Source organism: Pseudophryne corroboree, chromosome 9 (genome assembly GCF_028390025.1).
Source record: "Pseudophryne corroboree isolate aPseCor3 chromosome 9, aPseCor3.hap2, whole genome shotgun sequence".
Lineage (NCBI taxonomy): Eukaryota > Metazoa > Chordata > Amphibia > Anura > Myobatrachidae > Pseudophryne > Pseudophryne corroboree.
This window is the reverse complement of record NC_086452.1, coordinates 196,874,277-196,890,487: the sequence shown is the minus strand read 5'-3', so window position 1 is coordinate 196,890,487 and position 16,211 is coordinate 196,874,277. Positions and strand designations below refer to the sequence as shown.

Sequence of the window (16,211 nt, the reverse complement as noted above, 5' to 3'; positions counted from 1 at the left end):
GCTGGAAAAGCTGGAAAAGGGCCCTGAGAGAGAGATAGGGCGAGTTCCAAACATTGGGCCCAGTTCGGATCTTTGGCCTCAAAGAGGGCTAATCAGGGCTTTCAGCTGTGCAAGAGCCTTATAGGGCTTCTAGCCTGATTAATGTGTGCAGACTGCCTGGGAAGACTGCAGGATCTCTGTGAGAGAAACACGCTTCCTGATACAAGTGAGCTATACAGTGCTTACTGGAGAACTCTGTGTTTTTGTTTAGTGATAGTTAGGAACATCTTGTGTTTAGTTAGTGCCGGACAGGCAAGGTATTTTCTTTTGGTGTTTGTTTTATTTTCTGTATAATAAAACTGGCTGTGGCCAGTTGCACCACAAACTGGACTTGTGTGACTCCTCAGCTGCTGCATGCTGCCATTTACCCCAGGAAATGGCACCTTGTACCCTTACAGTGTTACAACTTATATATATATATATATATATATATATACACACACACATATACACATATATAAAAGAAGCAGCAGAGACACTGGGAAACTGTTCCTAATGCTGAAGTAGTCAGCCAGGCAATAGGAGAGGTGTTTGGGGACTACGTTAGGAACCACTGGATCTTTGTATCACCTTCAATGAGAAGACAGTACCCTGTTACGCTGTGACTTCTGTTGCTGTTTGAAACTGCCCGTTAAACCTGACCTGCAAATCCTACATGAAACTGTGCAACCTGCCTGTGGTAGAAAATAAAGTGAGTTGGACTTTACCCCGTTTATGTGGTTCTGTCACAATATCATATATATATATATATATATATATATTTACTAGAGCTGGATGGTCGGCACTCCCTTTCACCGTGTTAATGCCAAGGTGCCAGCTAGATAGATATCATATATGTGCAGAATGCGGCACTCAATAGACTTAAAATAAAATCTCACTGGACTCCTTACTTTCAGCGTTGTGGATTTATTTGAACCCATCATAAGGATATCCATATGAGATTTTATTTTAAGTACACTGAGTGCCGCATTCTGCACATATATGATATTGATATATAATATATATATATATATATATATATGGGATGTATATTTTTATAAATAAATATTTGTTAAATGTACTGTATCTGCAGATATCATAATTTACAGTGAGCTAAATGAGCAGATGGACAAATCTTTCCATTTCCATTTCTGTGGTTCTGGGGCAATGCTGGAGCTTTCCTATTTAAGGCTACTGTCTTCCCAGCAAATTGGGATTCAGTTGCTTGCCAATTAGTTTCCCCAGACACAAATAGAGGCAGACAATAGATTGTTTACATTGTTTTATATACCAGAAGTTGTATTATTTGCAGTGTGTGGTGTCAGAATGTATTTTTAGGTTGACCAGTCCTGATTTATAAAAACAATCAATCACATTGTCCCTCTTAGAAACAAAAATAAAAAACCGTTAGGCACAGATGAACACAGTACAGTACAGTACAGAGTCTGTGCCAGGCTGATTTGCTTGCAGAACACAGGAGCCAATGGCAATTGTTTTCATTGTGCAGTGCCCCAGGGTGTACCATTAAAAATGCCCTCATGAGAACACCATACGAGTCACTGCACAGCTGCCATCATGTTCTCCTAGGGAGCTAGTGGGGACAGTATAGCAGCAGGACACACGAGCAGCTCCATATCTTGCTCTCTTTGACCCGTCTTCTCTAAATCTGGTAAGCAGGACAATAGGACTGCCACTGACACCATTGTTGTGAGAGTGGGAGCAACAGCAGCCGCCACCAACTAATGATCATTAGCGGATGACAAAAAGAGCAGAGGCCAGCGGCCAGATCCGGACCCACTGACATCAGAGAGGGGTGGTCTCATATGCCCAGGAAACAGACACAGGACTGGAGCAGGAAGAGGCCAGTGTATCTTCCTGCTCCAGTCCTCAACTAGCAGTGGTGGCTGTACACTGGCGCAGGCATCACTGGCTCCAGCAGCACACTTGAGAACCGCTCACAGCACAGTAGTGGAAAAACGGTGGTCTACACAGGTGAAGCAGATCAGGTAGCGTGGGGTTCCATCATAAGGTGGGTACACACTAGGCGATGTGCTCTATAAGTGACGTCGCCTAGTGTGTTCCTTTCCCTGCTGGGTGGTCGTCGACAGTGCATACACACTGAGCTATATGCAGACGATATCGCTCAGTGACATCACATCGCGGTCGGGCCGTGCATGCAGGTTTTAGATGACAGTCCAAATTGAGCGAGGGTTGTTAATGAGTATTGTGATAACAATGGGCTGGGGAAAAAGGCAGGCAAGGAGCGCTGCATGAGTATACACAATACCCAGTTGTGTATAAAGATAACATGATATCAGTACAGTATCAACATTGGTTGCAAAGCTCAGAAAATATTCATACAGAGCATTTTATATTACTGCCGTTTTACATTTTTACAAAATTGCAGAGGATTGTTGTCTTATCAAGATAAAGCTGCATTGCTTGCAGCGAAACGCGTCAGAAGCCACCTTTGGGGTCACCAGCTATACTCATCACACTGCCGAACTGTATCCGGACCAATACTGGAGTTTTGAACTTTGCAGCAAAAACAAGAGAGACTTTTAACCCTTTGGGACCATCACCAATCCTTCAAATTCAAGGAGGACACCGCACCTATTGAGGACTTTCAAAACCAGGCGGGTTTTGACCTGATGCAAGAGACCTTCGCATGGGACTTTACCTCTAGCGGTTTTTGGTTAAATTTAAGGGTGAGACTGCGCTGTCAGTCCGTCTCTATTTTCTGCTATCCAGGTTATTGATAATAGGAACGGGATACATTGATATTGGCATTAATTATTGTGACCCTATTTTTAGTAATAATTGTTAGTAATTACCATATATATGGTTTTATTTGGTTTTAATTCTATACCCTATTAAATGTGGAAAAATTATCACTCAAACCTATCAACACATTAGCGCTGCTATTTTTTGTTTGTTTTGTATTGTATGGTTTGGGCGTGACTATCCCAAACGTTGTTAGCAGCAGCATTAGAGACACAGGACCCAGTAGCGCCCGATTCTCCAGTCTTGGTAATCCTTTCTTGCTCTTACTCATTATGTACACAGACAGACAAGTATGGAAAGAAAGACAAGTCCCACGACTCAGTAAAAAATTTCACTAAAGTGTGTATAACCCAAAAGTGCAGTGCACCTGGTACACACTACAATCAGTGAAATATGTGCTTTACAAAATTCCTACTAACACCCCTGCTCCCCCAGTGGCCGAGTGTTGTAGAACCGCAGCAAACTTCCTGCAAGAAGAAGCAGGAAGTTGAGTTACAATGTAGTCCAGCCATGTGCAATATATATATATATATATATATATATATATACATACATACATGAAATCGCTGTTTATAATAAAAAGCACCTATATCAGGTATTGAGTATAACATAAGCACATCACATATAAATACAATCGATTCCCTGTGTATTTATAAACAGTTATGCACTTCCCCAGCTCCCCTATAAGCATTTGTGTCAGGGTTAATAGCCTGATTACAGTGTGATTAGACACTCCTGTTAGCCTTCTGTGAGCCCCAGAGCCGCTGCGGTAATAAATTCCCCCTGCGCGATCTCCACCCCCCACAGCGTGCAGAGATCGTTGCTGGAAGACCGCGGTGGCAGCAAGCACTGTCCATGGTCTGGGAGTGAGGGGCGAGCCACAGCAGTGTGTAAGCTGTCTGTGGCCATGCAGGACCTGGCGGCTAGCGGAAGCTAACTACGGGAGCATCAGGGGAGTGGCAGAGGGCGCCCAGTGGTGGCAGCTTGGCTGGCCACGGCTGGGCTGGGGAGTGGGAGACATGGGCTGGAGAGCGCAGCCGGAGCATAAGTTATAAAAAAAAATCCCATAAATTCCCAACACAGCGGGGCGGCAGTGTGAGCTGACCACCCTGAATCCCTCAGCAATGTCACAGCAAGGGAGCGGCGGCAGTGTAAGTTGCCTGACCGCTCATTACCTGTATCCATAGGAGGCTATGACGGGGCTTCTCTTCTTAAGCTCTGTCAAGCTCCTTGATGCAGCCCTAGGCTGAAATCAGCTACAGCTGATTAGGGCTATGGCGGGGCTCCTCACCTGAGCGCCAGCAAGCCAACCCGCTGCAGTCTGCAGCCTCCACAATCCCAGATCCAAGCGTCTTAATAAACTGGGAAGGGATTGAGTGTAAAAAGAAAAATACAAAATAAAAATCTAGTCAAAAATAGACGTAAACTATGGAGAATCCTCCACGTGTGTCTATTCCGGCTGAGGCACAGAAAAAATAGGATTTTAATTACATACCGGTAAATCCTTTTCTCGTAGTCCGTAGAGGATGCTGGGGTTCCATTTAGTACCATGGGTTATAGACGGGTCCTTTGGGAGCCACTGGCACTTTAAGAGTTTAACATTGTGGGCTGGCTCCTCCCTCTATGCCCCTCCTACCAGACTCAGTCTAGACACTGTGCCCGAGGAGACGGACATACTTTGAGAGAAGGAAATACAGATAGTGGTGAGATTCACACCAGCCCACACCGAATCGAAAAAAAACATGCTGACCAGCATGCAACATGAAGAAACCATGCTAACCAGCATGCACCATGAAGAAATCATGCAAAACTGCATGAAACATGAAGAAACCATGTCAACTAGCAGGCAACATGAAGAAACCATGCTAACCAGCAGGCAACATGAAGAAATCATGCCAACCAGGATGAAATATGAAGAAATTATGCCAACCATCATGCAACACGAATAAAACATGTTATCTAGCATGAAACAGGAAGCAACCATACCAATCAGCATGTAACCTGAAGAAACCATGCTAACCATGCATGAAAGAGGAACAGCAACAGCTGAACCAATACTTAACCAAGTAGCAATGCAGGAAAACGAAGCACTGGGCGGGCGCCCAGCATCCTCTACGGACTACGAGAAAAGGATTTACCGGTAGGTAATTAAAATCCTATTTTCTCTTACATCCTAGAGGATGCTGGAGTTCCATTTAGTACCATGGGGATGTACCAAAGCTCTCAGTACGGGAGGGAGAGTGCTGAGGATCCTGCAGAAAGGAGTGACCAAACTTTAGGTCCTCAGATGCCAAAGTATCGAACTTGTAGCACTTCAGCAAACGTATATCTGTAACTTCAACCATGCACAGCTGTGCATGTCAGCTGTGCGTTCCAATACTCAAAGCGTTCCTTTCTCTAAGCGTTTTGAAAATGAACAGTTAACAAAATAGATCCTGCATTGGACTGAACTTAACCATCTTCCTTTTTCTTCTCATCCTCAGGTATGTTCAAATCTCACCATGTAATCTGCCTATTGCTATCTGCACCTATTCAAATCATCTCTATTCCAAATGTATGTTCAAATCTCACCATGTAATCTGCCTATTGCTATCTGCACCTATGCAAATCATCTCTATTCCAAATGTATGTTCAAATCTCACCATGTAATCTGCCTATTGCTATCTGCACCTATGCAAATAATCTCTATTCTAAATGTATGTTCAAATCTCACCATGTAATCTGCCTATTGCTATCTGCACCTATGCAAATCATCTCTATTCCAAATGTATGTTCAAATCTCACCATGTAATCTGCCTATTGCTATCTGCACCTATGCAAATCATCTCTATTCCAAATGTATGTTCAAATCGCACCATGTAATCTGCCTATTGCTATCTGCACCTATGCAAATCATCTCTATTCCAAATGTATGTTCAAATCATTTGTTAGACAGTTTTGTGATTTATGCTTTTGTTTGTAATTTAAAATACCTGTGTTTCAAAGCTTGGTCAGTGCCGCATATTTAATTAAGGCTGACTGGGCTGGTGTTTGTTTAGTCAAACACTGTGTAATGTAACACCTTTGATTAGTGGGACATTTGCCTCAGCTGTAGTTGGGTCAATTTCCCATAGTATATCTGTAACTTCAACCATGCACAGCTGTGCATGTCAGCTGTGCGTTCCAATACTCAAATCGTTCCTTTCTCTAAGCGTTTTGAAAATGAACAGTTAAAAAAGCGTTCCTTTCTCTAAGCTTTTTGAAAATGAACAGTTAAAAAAGCGTTCCTTTCTCTAAGCGTTTTGAAAATGAACAGTTAAAAAAAACAGTTGAACAAACATTGAACAGCATCAAGAAAGAAATCTGGAACATTATGTGGCCTCTCCTCACCTCTGCCATGAGAACACCAGGACCAATGCCTACTACTTCTCTGTCCAAGAACATCATGACTGCCCCCAGGACTACCCCTCAAGCTGAGCAGGGAACTGAGGGACGTGCGCATCAGGACCAGACTTTGCTGGGTCAGTTCCATTGGACATTAGTGTGCACCCCACATACTCACACCCACCCGCACTGCTCTCATGAGACCAGGACATTTATCTTTTTCACAAAATAATGTTAGTACAGTTTTCCTGCAAATGTGTCTTTCTCTTCCCTTTCTTCTTACACGGTACTTCCACCCCACTGTGTGCTATTCCCGTAATGTGTACCTCCATTGGTTGCACACCCTGCCAGCAGTAACCTATGCAGTGCGCCCCACATGGCTGCCTCGGATGGTTCCTCCGTGGGCGGGGTGTGCTTCATTTGGATCTTTCCATGCAGGGTATAGCATACTCCTACACACGTGTCAGTTCTCCCATACATGCATTTGGCCCCTGTATGGCTCATCTCCCACTGTGTAACCTTTGTAGTACGCCCAACATGGCTGCCTTATATGGTGCGCTTGTGGATGGGATGAAAAATGTGTGGACCTGATGTTTTTATTGGAACCCTACTCTGAACTTAAGGACTCTGCAATCTCCCCATTTTGTGTTCTCTTCTAGGGGTGGACTATTCCACCCTGTGTAATCCTACGCAGTGCGCCTAAGATGGCTGCCGCACCTGGTGCCTTGTGAGGGTGGAATACACAACCCCTGGAGGTTATTACCCAAAATGCCTACACCAATCATGCATTATTCTTTCTGTGTCTTTGTCTGTGTGGTTTATCTTTTGATGTAATACTTAAATCTTCTGTATTATGTGCATTGTGTGAGTTCTAGTTGGCGCCGCGGATGGCTGCCTCGGTGCTGCTTTGCCAAGCAGCCTTAGTTTTTAGTCTTAAATGTATAATATGTCTACTGTACAGTTGCATATGTGCAGTATGAACTCATATGTGTAATGTTTGTAATGTATGCTACGTTTTTCCTCCTTCATGTTGCTGCTTGGCGATGCATTGTACCACAAAGAATTCCTAGTGTACGTGAGTACACCTGGCCAATAAAGCTGATTCTGATTCTGATTCTGGTGTTCGACCCCGACCAAGCAGCTGGTCGGCATAGCTGTAAAGCCGAGACACCCCAGGCAGCTGCCCAGGAACAACCCACTGTACGAGTAGAGTGGGCCTTAACAGATCTTGGACACGGCAGGCCTGCCGTAGAATAAGCATGCTGGATAGTAAACCAAATCCAGCGAGCAAATGTCTGCTTAGAAGCAGGACACCCAACCGTGTTGGGATCATAAAGGACAAACAGAGCGTCCGACTACCTGTGACGAGATGTCCTCTTCACAGAAACTTTCAAAGCCCTCACAACATCCAAGGACAGTGAGGTAATTGAGGAGTCAGTAGCCACTGGCACCACAATAGGTTGGTGATATGAAAAACCGACACAACCTTTGGAAGAAATTGCTGCCGCATTCTGAGCTCAGCTCCATCTTCATGGAAAAACAAGTAGGGGCTCTTGCATGACAATGCCCCCAATTTCAACACCCGTCGAGCAGATGTCAATGCCAACAGTGTGACCATCTTCCAAGTTAGAAACTTGACGTCCACCTCCCGTAAAGGCTTGAACCAATCCAACTGCAGGAACTGCAGCACCACATTAAGATCCCAAGGTGCCGTAGGAGGCACAAAGGGTGGCTGGATGTGCAGAACCCCTATCAAGAAAGACTGAACCTCAGGGAGAGCAGCCAATTGTTTCTGGAAGAAAATGGACAAGGCCGAAATCTGGACCTTTATGGAGCCCAAGCGTAGGCCCACAACCACACCTGCTTGCAGAAAGAGGAGAAACCGTCCTAGTTGAAACTCCACCGTAGGAAACTTCTTGGAATCACACCAAGACACGTACTTTTTCCAAGTGCGATGGTAATGTTTAGACATTACCCCCTTCCTAGCCTGTATCAGGGTTGTAATGACTTTGTTCAGAATGCCCTTTCGAGCTAAGATCTGGCGTTCTACCTCCATGCTGTCAAACGTAACCATTGTCAGTCTTGATAAGGGAACGGCCCCTGTTGCAGAAGGTCCCCGCGAAGAGGAAGAGGCCTCGGATCTTCCAGCAGTAACTTTAGAAGATCCGCATACCAAGCACTTCTTGGCCAGTCCGGAGCAATGAGGATCGCCTGAACTTTTGTTCTTTTTATTAGCTTGAGAATCCATGGGATGAGTGGAAGTGTAGGGAACACATACACTGACTGGAACACCCACGGAGTTACCAGGGCATCCACCGCCACTGCTTGTGGGTCTCGTGACCTGGAACAGTACCTCCGAAGCTTCTTGTTGAGGCGAGAGGCCATCATGTCTATCTGAGGTACACCCCATCGGCTTGTTACCTCTGCGAATACCTCCGGGTAGAGGCCCCATTCTCCTGGAAGGAGATCGTGTATGCTGAGGAAGTCTGCTTCCCAGATGTCCACTTCCGGAATGAAAATTGCTGACAGCGCCAACGCATGCTTCTCTGCCCAGAGGAGGATTATTGTCACCTCTGACATTGCAGCCCTGCTCTTCATTCTGCCCTGCCTGTTTATGTAGGACACCGCTGTGATGTTGTCCATCTGAACCTGAACGGCTTGATCTCGCAGAAGATGTGCCGCTTGTAGAAGGTCGTTGTACATGGCCTTCAGATCTAGAATGTTTATTGGAAGGAGAGATACCTAAACTGAGTGCTTTTCTTGGAAGTTTTCCCCCTGAGCGACTGCTTCCCACTCCCTGAGACTTGCATCTGTGGTTAGATTAATCCAATTCTGAATCCCGAACCTGCGGCCCTTGAGTAGGTGAGAAGTTTGCAGCCGCCAGAGGAGTGAAATTCAGGCTTTCGGCAACAGGCATATCCGCTGGTGCATGTGAAGATGATATCCTGACCATAAGACCAGGAGATCCAGTGGGAAACACCGTGCAAGGAATATTCTGTACTGTCGAGCTTCTTAGTAGGCAACCATCTTCCCCAGAAGGCAAATGCACTGTTGAACCGATACCCGGGCTGGCATCAGGACATCCCGGACCATTGATTGGATCACCAACCCTTTCTTCACCGGTAGAAACACCCTCTGCACTTTGTGTTGAGAATCATTCCCAGGAAGGAACACCTCCTTATCGGCTTCAAATGCGAAATTGGAAGCTTAAGGATCCACCAGAGATCCCGGGACAGCTGATTTCAGAGAGAAACACTCCGTAACAACAACTCCCTGGAGGATGTTAAGGTCGCCCAGATATGGAATTATGTCCACTCCTGGTTTGTGGAGTATAAAGGCTGCCATGGCCCTGATGAATACCCCCGGTGTTGCGTAGAAGCCAAGTTCAGTGTTTGGAACTATAAGTGACATAATTGTAGTGCAACCTTAGATAGGCCTAGAGAGGTGGCCAGATTGGAATGTGAAGTACGCACCCCTGATATTCCGGGATACCAGGAATTCCTCTACATCTCGAGCAGAGATCACCACTCCCAGATTCCATCCTAAATTGAACACCCACCAGTAGGGAATCAATGACCCCAGGTTTGAATAGTAACCCCTGTTACGTAAATGAGGTGGAACTGGAATAATGACATTAGTTTGACAAATGTTATGATAGCTTCCAGCAGTGGTGCACTTTCTGCCTGAGAAGCTAGTAAGCCTGATTTAAATAATCTGTGAGGCGGGAATACTAGAAATTCTAGTCTGCACCCCTGGGCAACCCAACTGTTTCCAGGGGGTCTAGGCAGTATATCGCCCAGATGTGTTACTGAATCTCTTTAGTCTCGCTCCCACCTGCCTGATCCCCAGGTAGTGAGGTCCACAGACAAACCAAAGGGTTTAAAAAAGGCAGAATTTGAAATCCGTCCCGGCGCAGGTTTTCTGGATTTCCCCAACGTCCTCTAAAGTAAGTGGAGGAATATGTGGAATCATGTTCGAAGGAATTGCAGTGTAGGTGTAGGATATAATTTCCTGGTCTGTGCAGCTGCGGAAGGAAGACATACCGACTTACCCGCGGTTAACATGGATAATCACGTATCTCGTGCGTCCCAACAGGGTCTTACCTGTGAACAGCGGACCTGTCATACCTTACTCGGATTCTGTATGTGCAGTCCATTGGTGTAGCCACCGTCCCCTGCATGTCGAAACTGCCAGAGCAGTGGTCCCTGCGTTATGCAGGTCAATCTCCTTCATGGCGTCTCGCCGTGAAGCCTGTAGAATCCTGTATGTGACATAGAAACAAGTACAAGTCACTTCTACACATAGAATTTAAATCATCAAGTAAGGAGCCTGACCACGTTACAATAGCCCCAAAGATGTACGCAAAAGTGGGTCTCTGAGTCACACCTTCAGCAGTGTACAGTACTAGAGATTAGTCTCAATAGGTGATCAGCCTTTATGGAGGTTGTACCAGGGACAGGTAAGACAACCATATTTGACAATTTAGACACTCTATAGGGATGTGGATAATAACTCTGGGTGTACTCAGGTTTTCCCAAATAAGGAGTTCAAAGCCCTACACAGTGGGAAGGCATTCATTATATACATAATAATAACATTCCTCATCCCTAATAGCCTCAAACATATGTTGGACCCCTCATATATATGCATTATATGGGCAAGTATACGCTTTCTAGGGTACGGAGATGGGGTGAGAGGCACAGCAGTGGGATTTGAAACCCCACTTTTTTCAAAACTGCGGCTTCTACCCAGTATGGTATATACTGGAAGCGATATATTCTTAAAGTACACCTTATGGAGGCCACCCTAGGGGGATCTGCCACCGTAGCCTGAGATGTGTACAGTTTTGAGCACGGTATAGACTCCCCAGGAGAAGATATACATTCTGCAGTACAGGACAATGGGGGTCATTCCGAGTTGTTCGCTAGCAGATTTCGGTCGCAGCGCAGCGATCAGGCAAAAAAAGGCACTTCTGCACATGCGGCACAATGCGCACTCGCGTCGTACTATTACAACGAAGGATGTAGTTTCACACAAGGTCTAGAAAAGCTTTTCAGTCGCACTGCTGGCTGCAGAGTGGTTGACAAGAAGTGGGCGTTTCTGGGTGTCAACTGACCATTTTCAGGGAGTGAACGGAAAAACGCAGGCGTGACAGAAAAAACGCAGGCGTGGCTGGGCGAACGCAGGGCGTGTTTCTGACGTCAAAACAGGAACTGAATAGTCTGAAGTGATCGCAAGCGCTCAGTAGGTCTGGAGCTACTCTGAAATTGCACAAAATTATTTTGTAGCCGCTTTGCGATCCTTTCATTCGCACTTCTGCTAAGCTAAAATACACTCCCAGAGGGCGGCGGCTTAGCGTTTGCACGGCTGCTAAAAGCAGCTAGCGAGCGAACAACTCGGAATGACCACCAAAGTCCCTTAAACATGGTAAAGTGGATTACACATACACAGGAAAATGTCAACACAGTTCCCCCTTCCCCCCCCCAGAATATCTTCAGAGAGTCACAGAGCACAAGAAGCCAGCCACAGCATGCCCTTATAGGCTTTTATAAAGATAAAAACCGCGCTGACTAGCGTAACCTTAACAGGGTAGCTAGTACATAATATCACTCCCCCCTTTTATAACATCTTTTACCTCAGTGTAGTTATGTGGAGGACAGTGTTCCCTGTCAGCGTGAGTCTGCAGGGAGAAAATGGCGCTGGTTAGTGCTGGATCCTTTCTAAAGAGAAGCTCCGCCCCCTGTAATGGCGCGTCTTCCCGCACTTAGAGATTATACTGGCCTGAGGTAATTTTTGCAGCAAACAGTGGGTGTCCTGTCAGCGGAGATATGGGACATTAACCTCAAGGGTTGGACCATACTCCCCCCCTCTAAGCAGGGAGGCTGTTGCCAGCAGCCTGCCTGTAAAATAACAAACTCTAGAAAACATTAAAACTAAGAAAACTCCTAGGAGCTCCCCTAGCTGTGACCGACTTCTCCGGGCACATTTTCTAAACTGAGTCTGGTAGGAGGGGCATAGAGGGAGGAGCCAGCCCACACTGTTAAACTCTTAAAGTGCCAGTGGCTCCCAAAGGACCCGTCTATACCCCATGGTACTAAATGGAACCCCAGCATCCTCTAGGACGTAAGAGAAACACTGAGGTACCTTGGGAGTATGGAGAAGGTGAAGAGTTACTAATTTAAATATTTAAATGTGCCTATCCCTGCTAACGCCCCGTCCATATCCCAAGAGTACTCCAGTGACCCGTAGTGGATGAAAAAGAAAAAGAGCTGTCCCTTCGATGTGCTGTTAAAGCTACCAGGGCTTCTGCACATGCGCGGTACCGCTGACCGCACACGCACAGTGGCCACTTCCAGGGAGGTTCCGGGGGAACCCACTGCTGGCCAGGTATGTGGTGAATAGCCCATGGCAGTAGCTTCGGGAGTCAATCTGGGGAATGCTTTGCATTCTGAAATTTGATAAATCTGTCAGCTCCTGATGATCCTCCACAGTTGCTTGTTGGGCACAGAGGAAATATGAGTTGTTCTTTATAGAGAGCTGTATTTTAAGAAAAAAATAAGTCAAGATTAATGAGTAAGAAATTTTAAACATGTTGCACAGCTTTTACCTTTATCGTTAAATAAGAGGGTTAACATTTTATATTATTGGACTAATTATTGTACACATGCTGCAGCAATATAAATGAGGGTAAACTCTAGTGGGTTTTATACCCCAAATCATCTTTCTATTCTAAATAAAGAAGATTATCTGAGTTTTATGATCTCTGAAGTCCTATTTGAAAATATAAGGGTAAATGTAATATGATGCGAGTTGCCAGAGGTTCGGGACTTTGGGCGAAAATGCCCGTATTTTTAAAGCAGTAATCATTTGCAAGGCAAAACCAACCTAATTTTGCCTCGTAAATGATTGCCGCTTTAAAAATAGGGCAGTCTTGCCCAAAGTACCGCACCTCTAGACACTCCACCCTATTACATTTACCCCTTAAGCTTGGTATAATTGAAAACCATACACAGGCTGAGTCTTCAAATGCATGGGACCGGAAGTATTTAGGAATATCAATATTTTGGAATATGTGCGTATCATAATTAAATATCTGTAGGATGGAACCTATGTCTAAACACAGAACCAAATTACAGGGTACAAAAAATGAATAATCAAAACAGGAAACCAGTGACTTACAGTTGAAGACAATATAGGACAAGTACAGGGTAAATAAACATAGTTACAGATGGGGTCACGCTCATCTGAGGCGGTTCCATCGCAGGCATGCACTCCCGCCGTGACTAGGCGATGCATCCACCTAGTCACACCGGGAGTGCACAGAGACACTCTCCCATTCTATGAATGGGAGAGCGTCTCCGTCCGGGCACACGCCAGCCTGGACGGAGACACTCTACCATTCTAGTGAATGGGGCACGTCTCCGTCACGAGCGTGTGCACTCTCCCGGACGGAGATGCTGTAGTCGCTAGGCGCGGTTGGGCAGGCACACCCAGGCACAGACAGAGCCACAACTGGCGTTGCTCCATCTGTACATCAGCAGACGACACGGAAATAAGTATCAGAGTGGCAGAAAACCGCGGTATTGGTGTCACCGTGGATGGTTTAAGTCAGAGAGAATACTCCTGACATATATCTGGTTATAGCTCAAATACTAGATCAGGGGTGGGCAATTATTTCAGCTGGGGGGCCGCTTAACACTTCCAGTGAATAGTCGAGGGCCACACACAAAATATCTTGTAAATCGGGTCTGAACTGCGCATGCACCGCAGTCCCTACTCCCCTTCCCCTGAACCTATATAGCAGTCCCTACCCCCTTCCCCCGAACCTATATAGCAGTCCCTACCCCTCTTCCCTGAACCTATATAACAGTCCCTACCCCCTTCCCCCGAACCTATATAGCAGTCCCTACCCCCCTTCCCTGAACCTATATAACAGTCCCAGTGGCGTAAGTTTGTCCCAGTCGCCCGGAGGCAAGAAAAATATTGGTGCCCCCCTACATATATATATATATATATATATATATACTGTGTGTGTGTGTATATATATATATATATATATATATATATATATTTGCTCCTGCATAGCAAGTCTGCAGATTCTAACTTTATGAAGCTACTACAAAACCATTGCAACTAGGCAGATCTTTGTAGGGGTCCAACCACACACTACATAGATCTGCTCAGTCACTCACAATGCTGATTATTTCTCTGACAATTAATTTGCAAGTGTCATATCCAGGATTAGAATCCACAACCTATTACACTGGAAGCAGGCGCCTTACTGATGGAGATATCTACTCTTGCATAGGAAGTATGAGAATTCTAACTACAGTATATGAAGTTAATTGTAATTGTCTGAGAAATAACTTCATATAGTTAGAATGTCCATGCTTCCTTTATAGGGGCAAACAGCTTCATCAGTAAGGTATCTGCTGCAGTGTATCTATAATAAAGAGGGTGTGATTTGTCATGTGTAGTGACTAGTGGGTAAGTCGGCTACGTAAGAGATACAGGCTGCTGTCATTTAACTTAATTGATTAATGTCGCTGAACACACGGAACAGGAGGAGAGGTGCCCCCCTTCAAAGCAGGAGCCCGGCGGCAGCTGACTCCGTTGCCTCCCAGAGTTCTGCCTCTGGTCCCTACCCCCCTTTCCCCCCACCTATATAGCAGCTTTTTATCTCCCCTCCCCTGAACCCATATTGCAGCTTAAGTACAGATCCATTTCAGGTACTGGCTGGCAGGGGGTTTACCTTTTTTTCACAGTGGAAGATGATCCGCTGCCTGATCCCCGCTGCCCGTGCTTCACAGAGTCGCTGCTGCTGCCCGCTGCCTGGAGTCACTGCTGCTGTCCACTCCCCGGAGTCATTGCTGCTGCCTGCCACTCGCCGCTCCTGCTGTGGCTCCGCCCCCCATGCCGCCCAGCGCATGACATCACAGAGGAAATCCCGGTCAGCAGACCCTGTGACGTGACTGGGATTTCCTCAGCGGCGCCGCGTCTGGCAGCAGTGTAGCGCAATGACAAGCGGCTCAGCCAGTCGGGCCCCTTATCATTACACACTGATGGGAGACAGCGGGCCAGGCAGGATCGGTACCGCATGTTGCCCACCCCTGTACTAGATAAACCAGCTTGTCTGTTCAGTCATATATAAAACTAGCTTAAGTATCCGGTGTTGCCCGGATTTAAATATTTGAGTTATTAAGTTATCAATAAGTTGGATGTAACAGTTTAAAAATAATTATCAGCTTAGCAGCTCTTCCAACACACCCATGAGGTGCTCAGTGTCTTTTTTTATTTTTATTTTGTGGTGTCGCCAGTAGCCCTAATCTCCATCTTTCCTTTCTGTTCAGTTTTATAATCACTTTTACATTGCGAGATGCGCTTAAAGTCTTCCTTCTGTTATCAATGTTGTTATTCCAAGGCTTTTGGGTACATGATATTTTTTGTCTTCCCACTTCCATTTCTGTCAGTTATTGTAGTTCATTGATTTATGGTTATTTCAGTCAGCTATTACAGTTCATTAAAGTTTTTATCCAAATCCATCCAGTGGAAGGAACAGAACAGGCGCCTTGTGTCAAAGTTCTGTCTGGCGTACGCCAACGGGAGGTACAACCAGGAACTCAACCCCCTCGTATGTCTTCTGCATCTACACAGGCCACAATCCAGGATCCTTTATTCACATGATCAGCTTTCAGGTTATAAAAGTACGTAAGTGTTCCTTCCAAGAATAAACATATTGTCTGTATGAATTAGGAAAATATTATCACGTTTAGCTTAGTAATTGAGGATAGAATTGTTGTGTCCTCAGCGATCGAACATTGACAGGAATATTTACCAATGAGTGATAAGCTGGTAAAAGGTTTTTCTTTGCTTTGCAAATATAGCAACATATTACTGCCACTAAGTAGCCTTTCCATGAGGAAGCCTTTTTAGCAAAAGTCTAGGTAGTACATGTGCTGCTGCAACACATGTTCTGTTATCACTATATAATGATGGAAATAACAGATGGAAGTCACTGTAAAAATGCTTAGTTATTGAATAAACCA

The 16,211-nt window shown here is 45.4% G+C and overlaps 1 protein-coding gene across 2 annotated transcripts in view; it reads left to right on the top strand.

Annotated features, from left to right (window-relative positions):
* Positions 1-16,211, top strand: part of LRRC39 (leucine rich repeat containing 39) — a 113,614-nt gene that overhangs the window by 24,719 nt on the left and 72,684 nt on the right. Inside the window, exon 2 of one of the 2 annotated variants that reach the window (XM_063940070.1) lies at positions 15,713-15,869. The exons of the other annotated variant lie outside the window; for it this stretch is intronic. The gene's annotated coding sequence lies outside the window, so the exon portion shown is untranslated. The remainder of the gene's footprint in view (positions 1-15,712; positions 15,870-16,211) is intronic. 2 annotated transcript variants of the gene reach the window in all.